The sequence below is a fragment of the Castanea sativa genome, chromosome 12 (assembly GCF_040712315.1).
Source record: "Castanea sativa cultivar Marrone di Chiusa Pesio chromosome 12, ASM4071231v1".
NCBI classification, from domain to species: domain Eukaryota; kingdom Viridiplantae; phylum Streptophyta; class Magnoliopsida; order Fagales; family Fagaceae; genus Castanea; species Castanea sativa.
In genome coordinates this window covers 27199236-27212237 of record NC_134024.1, presented here as the reverse complement: position 1 = coordinate 27212237, position 13002 = coordinate 27199236, and the positions used below count along the sequence as shown (strand labels likewise).

Here is a 13002-nt window from a genome sequence, read left to right as displayed (position 1 = left end):
TTTGTCTTGTTCTTGTGATTCCTCAATAAATTTCAATTTCTTAGTCAAATATTCCCCTACATCTTTTCCAGTGGCTTTATTCTTTCAATTGGCCTTTTCGGCCTTCCTACCAATTGGCCTCTCAAAATTGGAAGTGTCACCAAGTCCGAACCCACAATCCCCTTCACCAATAGATGTTGACTTCAAAGTTGGAGGCATGGATGCTCTCGATCTTTCATTAGGATCGGCCCACTTTGGTTGGTCCTTCAACATGAGCCAACAATGTTCAAGATGAAAGGGTTTCTTGAAAGTCTCTTTATACAAAGCCTTCGCATTGGTAATCTAAAAAAATTAAAAGAAATAAATCATGATTAGTATCTTCAAACTATTGGTGAATGGGTATGTTAACACTATTGCAATACAATTTATACCTTATCTTGTTCAGTTATACCACTTTGATGACGTGCGTTAATTGACATAGGATTATTTTGAGATGTTCCCAAAAGTTGTGAGTCAATATCTATATCCTCGTTCATGATACCCGTGTAAAATGGTAGGTCTCATTGTGACTACATAAAATTAGAAACATCAATATATACTTCCAAGCAAACTGATAGTAAAGACCAATACTGTATAAATTAGAGAAAAAAAATGTAAGCTTCCTTTCACACAGAAAATTCCCAAACTAACATTTACATCAACACATTAGAAACAACAAATATAAACCTGCAACCAGAAAATTCCCAAAACAATTTCCAACATGACATTTATTGTAATTAGTTAGAATCAACAAACAAAAAATTAGCAAGAAGCAAAAACAGAAACAAAATAATTGTAGCCTTCCCTGCACATAGAAAATTCCCAAACTAACATAAATTCCTACAAACTGAAAATTCCCAATACATTCCAATTGATTCAACAAATATAAATTCCCTACAAACAGAAAATTTCCAATTGACATGACAAATTTATCATTCCAATTACCCAAATCAAAAATTTCAAGCATTACATGATGAATGATGAATGCGAGATGGGTCAGAGCATCAGAGAAGAGAGGCAGAGAGGCAACTCACCTGATTTGCAAGCAAGCTTCAGACTTGGTGGGTCAGACAGAAGAGAAGAGAGGCGGGGAGGCCGAGATGGGTTAGAGCATCAAAGAAGGTGAGTCTGGTTGGCGTGGGTTGGAGGCGTGGATCGGCGGCTTAGGGCTTGGGTCGGCTTGGGACTTCAACGGAGGGGATTAGCAGGTGGGTCGACGACAATGAGACAGAGAGGTGAGAGTTCAGAGGTGAGAGTTCGAGGGAGTTGAGAGTGAGTCACAGGTTAGAGAGTTCAGAGGGAGTTGAGAGTGAGTCACGGGTTGGATAAAAAGAATAGAAAAAGAAAAAAAAAAAAAAAAAAACAACAACAAACAAATAGTATTTCCAAACGGATGGAGAATAAAAAAGCTTTTTTTTTTTTTTTTAGCTCTCAGCTATAGTGCACATCCATATATATTTGTACACTGTAGCAAGGTAGGTAAAAAATTTACCTATACCATCACTGCTACAACACTCTTTTTATATATAGTGGTGCTAAAAATAGTTTTTTAGCTTTTTAGCACCACTATTGTGATGCTCTTAACCTATTATCCTTTTAAGATATTGAAATACTTTCCCTAATCTGGTAACATGAAGTCAACAGTATTTAAGAACTTTTTTTTTGGTGGGTCACAACAGAATACAAGAACTTTGGTAATATATTACTGTTATTGGTTACCCAGCCTTTTATAAAAAGATTTTGGAATTGCACTTGTAATTGTCATGGAATTGGAAGTACTTCCAATTCCATACGGACAAATATTACTAGTTAATGGGTGTGTTAATTTTTATTTCATATAGACAAATATTACTTCTAAACTAGTTTGGAGAAATCTCTCTTAGTCCACTGCCTAGAGATTTATAAGAATAGTCATGATTATATGTGTATTATTTAAACAAGTCACATAATTTATTTAAAAAGTCATGTAACTAAAATTAAATAAAAATTATTTTTTCAATTGCCGAATCTTTTTTTTTTTTTATATCTATCTCAATGGCATCTGGAGATTCAATACTAACATATGTCTACAGTTCGTTGAAGCAGTTTGTAGTAATAGTATATATAGGACATGATTTCTAATTTTTCGAATGCAAGCAAGATCATACTTACAACAAAACTTCCATAAGTAATTGAGATCTACATAATATAAATTAAGTGTGAGTGTTACATATCTTGAAATGCTTTGTCAAGATAGTGTGTTGTGATTGGATCTCTTGCCTTGGGAATCTATTCTTGTGATTTTATTTTATTTTTTTTTTTATAACTTAATTGAAAAAAAACTGGGAAATTACAAAATGACACCTTTTATGAACGATCATATTACTATTTATTAAAACTGTTTATTTTTCAGAATTATTGACAACTTTACACTTTTTTATACAAGCCATTGACAACTCAATGCAACTATTAGTTTATAATATCATTTTTTTATATATAATTTAAAATAAATTTGCAATCGCTTGGGTACATGTAATGAAAGTTCAATTTTGGCGTGAGTAATTGGTACTATTTATTCTAGTTGTAACTCCTTTCAGATTTTAACTATTTTATTCAATGAAGGAGTCAGTATTCTCAATGTCACATTACCAGGATTAGTAATCCTTATATGAGATCTAAATTGTATATCAATTCCCTTATTACCTCAACCCGTACCATACTTTAACCTTGCCTTCTAACCAAGCTAAGACAATTTTAAAATATAAAATATTAAAAACAAAAATACTTGTGATCGGTTAAACCTTTAAGAAAATTTTATTTTATAAGTGTCATTATCTTTATCGAATCTTTGCAAAGTGAATAGTTTTTTCTTCGGTTACCTAACCAATTAATTGACTACATCATAACAAGAGAATCCATCAATGCTATTATATTTAACAAACTACAGCTATACTTTCTATTCTTGTCGACTTTAATAACCTCCCATCTTCATTGCAATTCTCTACCATCATTCCAATTCATGTGTAGAATAGTTGATAAGTGATATTCAGGTTTGACCCGTTTGAGTATTTTGGTTAGCTAAATAGTAAATTCCACTTATTTATATAATAAGAACAAATGGTGAATAGTTGATATAACATTGTTAGACAAATTTATTAACTTAAAATCTTAGGTTAAGTGATGTTCCAAAATGCTAAGGTTCTTAATAAAGAGAAAAGAAAAGAAAAAACTCCTAATTAAAGGTGATCTTATTTAACTTTTACAAATTTGAAGTCCTAAAAAGAATTTGTAGGAAATTTCCGGTGGACACATGGATGAAGTTGGTTGAACCATATGAGGGCATTAATCTCTAAATTGTATTTAGTTAATTTCTAATAAATTAAAATAACTCAATATATTTTCTTATAAATAAATAGACACTAATTTGCTTAAACTAGTGATATTGATAGTTTAACTACTATTTTACTTCGTAAATTCTCAATTAATTTACTATTAAGCATTATGATATTTTGAAATCAACAATCTTACAAAGACACTTAATTTGACACCAATTTCACCTTGTTGAGTTGTTTTTTTTTCTATAATTTTTTTTACAAGATAGAAATTTTATTCTAATCTAATCTAAGTGTATACACTACAAAAAAAAAGGGCTATTCCAGCGTTTGCAAAAGCGCTGGGATAGCCCCAAAAAGCACTGGAATAGGGCAAAAATGCCTATCCCAACATTTTTTTTTCTTGGAGCTTTAAATCGCCGAGCAATGACAGTCAGTATAGGGTTGCCGGACCTATACCAGCACTTTTCAAAAGCGTCGGGATAGGTCCCGGCACTTTTCAGACCCTATCCCAAGGTTTTTTAAACCACTGCTATAGGGTTTTTTTTTTTTTCTTTAAATACAAGCTATAGCGGCGGTTTAAAAGCGTTAGGATATGTCCTTTTTTAATATAGCCTATAGTGGCCGTTTTAAAAGCGCTACTATAGGCCATTTTTTTAAATACAGACTATAGCGGCAGTTTCAAAAGCACCATTATAGGTCTTTTTTAATAAAAGCTAAAAAGGCCTATAGCATCAGTTTCAAAAGCACTACTATAGGTCCTGCTTTTTACAAACAAAAAAAAAAAAAAAATTTGGGAAAAAATATTTTACCTACATTTTGTTTTCACAACTTGTTTATAACTAAACAAAAATCAATATAAAATAAGTGACTAGATCTAGTTGACACCTGCCAGTATAGACCCCACAATAATCAAACATAGTCAAACTATCAAATTAATATAATACAATAATACAATTTCTAACTATAATAATTGTTATGCCTAATACAAGACATTCCAAATGTCTAGATTGTTACATCACAGTTGCAAACTAAAAAAAAAACGCAAGCTTGATGATTGATTTTGCGTAGTAGGAGAATGATCACCCGCATCATCACCATCCTAAATATAATAAAGACAATGCTATAAGTTCATTTAACAACAACGTTGCTAAATAACACAATAGGAATGCAACTCATAACCTTATATAACAATTATCACAACAACAAAAAAAGTAATCTAATTGTATACCTCATAGAGGTAATTTATCAAATACATAGCACGCAACAAGCATCCAAAACTTCTAATATTTTGATTCATTATGTATATTTAGCCCCCTTTGCATTCCATAATAAGATGATTTAACAATCAAGCCATCCCAAACTTCCAAGTAACATTAAAACCACCAACTCCTACTTTATACTCATTTATTTCACATTTAATTCTGACCCACCAACCCTTATAAGCAAGAAGAGTAAAAGATACACACACAGCCTTTGGACTAGGAAAGAACTAACCCACCTCCAAAAAAACACAAACACACTATAACAGAGAGAGTGTGAGACTCAACCTATTGTCTCCAAATATACACACAAAACACAAGCAACACTCTCAAAATCAATGTACACTACCTTATAACACCATATAAGCCACCCGCTTGTTCCAAATAAACAGTCCACCACAACAGAAATTTTTAAGCATTCATTATATAAGGACGATATTATGAAGCATAATTTACTCACAATTTAGAACTTCACTGGCCGCCTCTGTATAAGAACCCCTAACTTACCACAAGTTGATGCTGCTTATCCTACAAAAGCTAAGCAATATATAATCTTCAATGAAACTTAACCTATTTTATCCAAATATACACAAGTCACAATATACAATATATAACAATTTACATTTACTTAGGATGCAAAAAAAGTCTTCAATAAAAACAATTAACAAATAAAACCCACAATTGCAAGTAAGATTTTATTAATCAACATTTAGGGGAGATTAAACTCTCCTGCAAATTGAAAATCTCAGACTTTTAGGAATTGATAATTTGCTTTCCATTGATAGTTGTTGCTATAGTATTCTCTTTAAAAGTCATCTTGATCAAAGATAGTGTTATAAGTTCACTTAGCGGCAACGTTGTTAAATAACACAATAGGAATGCAACTCATAACCTTATATAACAATTATCACAACCAAAAGTCAAGTAATCTAAATGTATACCTCATAGAGGTAATTAAAAACACTTGGCATGCAACAAGCATAATACTCACATTCACAAATGTCAAAACCATCTCAAATGCAAAGGAAGACACTTTAAAATAAATTTATCTCACTCCACAGAGATCATTTTTTTGATTTATTTTTTGGTGCATTCGCATTAAACATTGGTCACTAAATTTGTGACTCTACGACCTCAGGGAGAAGTGGAGAACACATGTATACCACGTCAATGCACAATAAACTCTAAGAAACAACTGAGATATTACAATATTGAGCATAATATTCTTCTGTAAAAGAGTATCAATTCTAAGTTTTATAAATGCATTGACAAAACATATATACATATACTATACTAAAAACATGGACTATTAATTTTCATGGCATACCTTTTACCTTAGTAACTGACTATCAAAAGTCTCAAGCAGTGAATAATCCTCACCTATCTTCCCTTGCTCATCCTAGTGAAATAACAAGAGCAAATTAACTAAACTTGCAAGTTGCAACTCAGTTTAACTTAACTCCAATTCTTAGCGCCTAACTTAGGAAACTCATGATTAAATCTTAGATTCCTTAACTAAAACATAACTAAATTGTTCTATGCCTGTGCTAACTGACACAACATGTTCAAGGCATCCCAAACAAACTAACATGGTAATTACAACTCAACATACAACCACATAAAATAAAATATAAACTTCCTTGCACATAGAAAATTCTCAAACTAACATTTATATCAATAAATTAATAACTAACATGGTAACAAATTATCAATTGTATTGATTTGTATATATGTGAGCACAATACTCTGTATGACTCTTTACAATGAAAGAATACAATAAAGCTCCTCTAATTCGATCTCCAAGTAACTTTACGATCCGAAGGGCTATGAAGCTTGATCTTGAATCGTACTTTGATGTCTCCAAGTTGGATGTGTGATTGGATGTACTTGAGTTTTGATTTGAAGTTGAGGGCCATTGACTTGATCTTGAACTGAATTGAAGGAAAATCTCTACTTTGATTTGAAGAAGTAGAAATGAGCCTTGATTTTGAGGGAGCAAGGGTGCTCTTTTAGACTTAGAGATGACTCTCTATTTGGGCAGAGTGTCAGTAAGGTTTTTCTTTCTAAGTTTTTCCCCCTTTTTTTCATATGAGAAGCCTCTATTTATAGGCGACTCAATGGTCTTTACTTTGGAATTTTTTTTCTCTCAGCATTTATTGAAAGTTAATTACAAATTTTGAACTTAAATACAAATTTGACTTTAATTTTGATCTTGCATTTAATGAGAATATTCCATATGAGTCTTTCTTCTGAAGTTGGCCTTCTTCATTTGATGTTGTCATGTGGCTCGAATTCACTTGCTGACTGTCCACATCATCAATTATAACTTAATTTAATAAAAAAATACATGATCATGATTGATTGGACGTCTATGAATGCATCATAAAATTTTGATGTCTACACCCACACCCAAGAGTTTTTCACTCTTGGAATCAACAAGGTGTTAGTGTTACTCTCTTCCATAATTAGATTGCAAGTCACATATCAAATTCTAGTAGTCCAATAATAATTGACTAAAAGACAAAAATAACATTGGCAAAGAAAAGTAAGCATTACATGATGAAGAAGATAGAGATTACCTATAAACGGTGAGCAAGCTTCGAAGTGATTGGTGGCACCCAGAGAGAAAAGAGAGGCCAAGATGAGTCGGAGAGGGTGCTTTTTAAGAATTAAAGAGCTTTTTGCTGGAAAATTGAAGCAAGAAAGTATCTTATAAGTAAAGAAATACCCTATTCTGATCAATTTATAGAAGTCATACTAGAGCACATCTACAAAAGGGCCTTAGGAACTTCTTCTCAATGATTGTTAATCATATCACTGCTGATTCCCAGAGAAAACCATTCAAAAGCCACACACCCAGTGGACATTCTTCATCACCTTCCAAAGAGGAAGAAGAAAAAAGGCCAAATTACAGATTGTCTTCATAAGCATATTGACTAAGCATCATTAAAAAACAAATGATACCACTTTGTATAAGAATTACATTTCTTCATTCCCATCATCCAAATATATATATATTTTTTCCTAAGAACTTTAGAACAGTAACTACTATCATTATTTCACCATAGGCAGATTCCATAAATATGACATCCAATGCAATGACAGACCACTTCCAAGCTTATGAAGGAAACCACACAAATTTAACAGCCACTTTAGGAAAATTACCACATCAAAAACCTCCAATTAAGATCAGTTCAATAAGTTTTAATTGTCCAATATCAGAAGTTTCAGCCCTAAAGAGCATTCAACCATTCACTAAAATTAATAGAACTTGACATCACTAAATGCTGAAATCATAAAATAAAATAAAAAATTTTAAATTATAGTTTCGACTTGCCAAGTGTCCAATTTAGTAAACCAACTGTATGGTAGACCCTAAATCCTATATCTAATCCTTTTTCTTGGTGTTGATATATGGCGTGATTGTATTGTGAACCTAAGAAATAGTAAAAGACAAAAGTTCAAGTAAGTTAAGACTTCGAATGAATGACCTAATTCACCAAAATCCCAGACGCTTAAGACTCCAAAACACCACATAATTAAAAACTATTACAATTAACACCATAAATTCAACAATAAACATATTCATACATATAATAAAACACAAGAAACAAATATTAAAATAAATAAATAACTAGAAAACAACCCCTTTTTGCCTTTATATAAGGCAATAATCAAAATAACTAAACAAACCCTATAATTACCAATAAGGAACCCATCTTTTGCATCAATTGGTCCGTACCAAATCACTGTCCAACGATGTCCCCCATTTCCCTTCTAGGCTTTGCGTTAACAACAACACACACACAAACAAAAACAAAAAAATCAACCACAAACCAACTACAACAAATCAATTTCTTTCACAACAAATCAACTACAATGAACTAGCCCTAAACACTACTCAAACAACAAGATTACCCACTAAGACAGAATCTATGTTTTTCAAAACAAAAAAAAATTAAAAGAGCAACAACAAATTTACACCTAATTTAAACCAAAGGTCGACTGATTAAGAGCAACAAAAAAATAATTCCGAAGGCCGATTGATACAAATAACCACTCTTATTTTTGAACCACTTCAAAGTCAAATATATTATCAACCATTCCAACAACGAAACATCACAACGATTTTAGCAATAACGATTTCATTAACAAACCCAAAGTTATTAAAAAAAAAACAAAAAAAAAATCGCAAGTTTTTAACTGGAAAAGAATCGAAAGATTGAAATTAATCACAAGTTCTTTTAGTGAAAAGATTGAAATGAACCTGTGAAGAAGCTTGAGACCGGTGATGAGCTTGAGGGTGAGTGAGAGTGGGAGAGGAGTGAGTGAGACTGGCGGTGAGCTTGAGGGTGAGTGAGTGCGAGTGAGAGTGGGAGAGAAGATTGAGTGAGAAAGGGACAACGGCTTTATTAGAGGCTGAGTGGAATGAGTGGAATGGCTGGTTTTTTTGTAATTTAATATATAATACTTCCAATATTATTTAATACTTCCAATTATTTAAATATAATTTAATATTAAAAATTAACAAAATATAATTGAAATAGTAATAAAATTTAATATAATACTTCAAATCAATAAAATATAATTTAATACAACAAATTAATAAAATATATTTTAATAATTCAATTTAATACTTCAAATTAATTTAATATATTTAAATTAATACTTCAAATTAATAAAATATAATTTAGTACTACAAGTTAGTAAAATATAATTTAACAATTAATAATAAAAAAGGCTAACTTACCCCATAAACGTAAAAAAAAATGACTGAAACACCCCTACCACCCAAAAAATGGCTGAATTACCCTCGAAACAAGAAAAATAACTGAAATACCATTGAAATCTAAAAAAGACCAAAATGCCCTTAAAACCTAAGAAAACAACAAAATTAGAGGAAATATAATTTAATATTCCTTGAAAATGACTGAAATATCCCTAAGACTAAAAGAAGGCCAACTTACCCCATAAACTCAAAAAATGACAAAAACACCCCTACCACCCAAAAAATGGCTAAAATACCACCCCTACCCCCTAGGTGTTAAAAAATGACCAATATACACCTTGAGCCAAAAAGTGACCAAAATACCTTAGAAACTTAAAAAAGGACCAAAGTACCCCTGAACCATAAAAATGACCAAAAATGCCCTCTAAGCCTAAAAAAAAGACCAAACTACCCCTAATAGCTAAAAATGAACCAAATACCTCATAGGATTTCCACATTTTTCAAGCATGTGGGGTACTTTTGTCCTTTTCTAGCTTTTGGGGGGTATTCCGGTCATTTTCTTAGCTTTCGGGGATGTATCGGTCTTTTGTAGTTATCGGGTGTGTTTTGGATTTTTTTTTTAATGTTTCTGAGAGCATTTTGGTTATTTTTGCGATTTATAGGAGTATTTTGGACTTATTCAAGTAATCGAGGTTATTTTGGTTTGTGTTAGGCACATGAAGTACTATGGTCATTTCGATGTTTTGGGGGGTATTTCAGTCGTTTTTTAGGTTTCAGGGGTGTGTCGGTCTTTTTCTAGGTATCGGGGGTGTTTTGGACTTTTTTGTGTTTACAGGGGCATTTTGGTCACTTTTTCAATTTATGGGGGGCATTATTTAGGTTTCGGTTTTATTTTCAACATTTTTATGTTTAAGAAGGGTATTTCGGTCAGTTTTTAGGATTCAGGGGTATTTCGGTCATTTTTTTAGGTTTAGGGGGCTTATTTTTGGTCTTTTTAAGGTATCAGGGGTATTTTTGGTCTTCTTTCTAAGTTAAGGGGGTATTTTGATCATTTTTTAGGTTTAGAGGACAAACAAACAATTGGAATAGATTAGTAATAATAATAATAATAATAATAATAATAATAATAATAATAATAATAATAATAATAGGCGTTTTTTATCTTATTTTAGTCATCGAGGGTATTTTGGTTTTTTTTTTTTTTTAAAGCATGGGGTATTTTGGTCATTTTTAGGTTTTGGGGGGGGGTGTATCGGTCATTTTTTAAGGTTTCGAGAGTGTTTTGGTCAACATTTAGGTTTCAGAAATACTTTGGTCATTTTTTAGGTTTCGGAGGTATTTCGGTCAATTTTTTGGTTTCAAGGGTGTAACGGTCATTTTTTAGGTTTCAGGGGGTATTTCAAATATGTTTATGTTTAGGGAGGTATTTCAGCCATTTTTTTAGGTTTAGAGGGTATTTTGGTCTTTTTAAGGCATCGGGGGTATTTTACTATTTTTAGTCTTTTTTCTAGGTTTAAAGGGGGTATTTCGATCATTTTTTAGGTTTAGAGGACAAGCAAACATCTGGAATAGGTTAGTTTAAAAAATAAATTTGGAAATTAAAATTCTAATAATAATAATAATAATAATAATAATAATAATAATAATAATAATAATAATAATAATAGGCGTTTTTGGTCTTATTTTAGTCATTGAGGGTATTTTGGTTTTTTTTTTAGGCATAAGGGGTATTTTGGTCATTTTCTATGTTTCGGGGGTATTTTGGCCATTTTTAGGTTTTGGGGGGTGTTTCGATCATTTTTTAAGGTTTCGAGAGTGTTTCTGTCAGTATTTAGGTTTCAGAGATACTTCGGTCATTTTTTAAGTTTTGGGGGTGTATTGGTCATTATGAAATAGATAAACACAGAGCAGCAACAGAATTTTAAAATATCAAATAAATAAACATTGACAGAGTCTAAATAATCAATTGGTAAAAGGAATATAAAATAGATAAACATTGATAGAGTTTAAACAATTAATTAGTAAAAGGAACTAATTGAAGAAAATCAATTAGTAAAAGGATTTTTTTTCTAGTGATAGTCCAATTCGGTAATTATCTAGGTTTTAGAGGTATTTCAGTCATTTTTTAAGTTTCAGGAGTGTATCGGTCATTTTTTAGGTTTCGGCGGTATTTCAGACATTTTTTACGTTTATGGAAGTATTTTGGTCTTTTTAGGCATTGGGCGCATTTTGGTCTTTTTTAGGCATCAGGGGTATTTCGGTCAATTTCTAGATTTTTAGGTGAGATTTTGGTCATTTTCTAGGTTCGGAGGTCTTTCGGCCATTTTTTACATTTAGGGGGGGGGTATTTTGGCAAATTTTAGAAATTGCCTCTTAAAAACAAAAGAAAAAAGAAATGAAATAGGTCACACAAAAAATAAAATGAGTAAACCCTATTACAGCGCCTTTTAAAGCATTGGAAAAGGTAAATTATACAAGAGAATGAGTAAACCCTATTCCAGCGCTTTTAGAAGCATTGGGATAGGTAAATTATATAAGGGAAAGAGTAACCCTATTCCAACACTTTTAAAAGCGCTGGGATAGGTCTCCCCTATAAGGGAATAGAGTAACCCTATTCTAGCGCTTTTAAAAGCGCCGAGATAGGTCTCCCCTATAAGGGAATAGAATAATCATATTCTAGCACTTTCGAGAGCGTTGGGATAAGGTTAACCTATTGCAGGGCTTTTAAAGCGCTGGGATAGGATCTTTTCAAATAAGAAAATAATTTTTTTAAAAAAATCGGTAATTCTAAACTATAGCGGTGGTTTGAAAACGCTGCAAGAGAGCTTCCTATATTAGCGGTTTTGAAAACCGCCGCTATAGGTCTCCTATTGCAGTGATTTATGAAGCGCTGGTGTTGAAATGCCATAATAGAATTCCCTATACCAGCGGTTTAAAAAAGCGTTGCTACAAGTTCCTCTATTATAGCGGTTTTTAAAAGCACCAGGTAAAAATATATTGCAATTTGTGTGTAAAACTCCTTGCTAAAAATTTGAACCCCAACTCTTGCCCCTTACATTCCATAAACACTTATACTTGTAGAGTGACTATCGCACGAAGGGTGCGAGGTGGTACCTTGTTGAGTTGTTAACTTATGATAAGAGCAAAATCATTTTCACATGAGTCCATCATTGATACTTAACTTATTATATACCAACCACAATATATTGGTTGGGTGTGAAAGTGGTTGTGAAACTAGATGTGTTCCTAAACTTTTTGATTGGCTTTTATTACTCTTAATGTCTCAAATCATCCAAACCAACACATTGAGCATCTCTATTTGATCCATTTCATGATTTTAGTTAAATATAATTTCCTTTAACATTTGAAATGACACCACTCTCTATTTATAAAGTAAAATCTTAAATATAATTAATTACAGTGAATTTTAGTTAATTCAATCAATAAAGTCACTTGTCGTTAGAATAAAAGTTCCATCAATTGAAATTCTATAAATAAATAAAAAAAATCATGATCAAGTATTAACTTCTTGGTTGAAGGAGTATCACAGTATTAGTATTTAGCACAAGCAGTGCTAGACTGCTAGTGATTTATATAAAGAGATGGTAAGGGCAAGGTGGGTGGGCTTGTATTTATGGGTTGGGAATCTGCCTGTGTAATTTTTTATTTTTCCAGGCCATTG

At 31.9% G+C, this 13002-nt stretch overlaps 1 long non-coding RNA gene across 2 annotated transcripts; it reads right to left on the bottom strand.

The window, feature by feature from the left end:
* Positions 1-6245: 6245 nt before the first annotated feature.
* On the bottom strand, positions 6246-8995 carry LOC142619106 (uncharacterized). 2 transcript variants are annotated; one of them, XR_012841445.1, is made up of 3 exons: positions 8859-8995; positions 7171-7275; positions 6246-6895 (listed from the first exon to the last, which is right to left on the bottom strand). It is a non-coding gene; the product is annotated as an uncharacterized LOC142619106 (long non-coding RNA). The 2 variants fall into 2 exon arrangements; XR_012841444.1 differs by having other exon boundaries at positions 7171-7468; positions 8859-8986.
* Positions 8996-13002: the final 4007 nt, after the last annotated feature.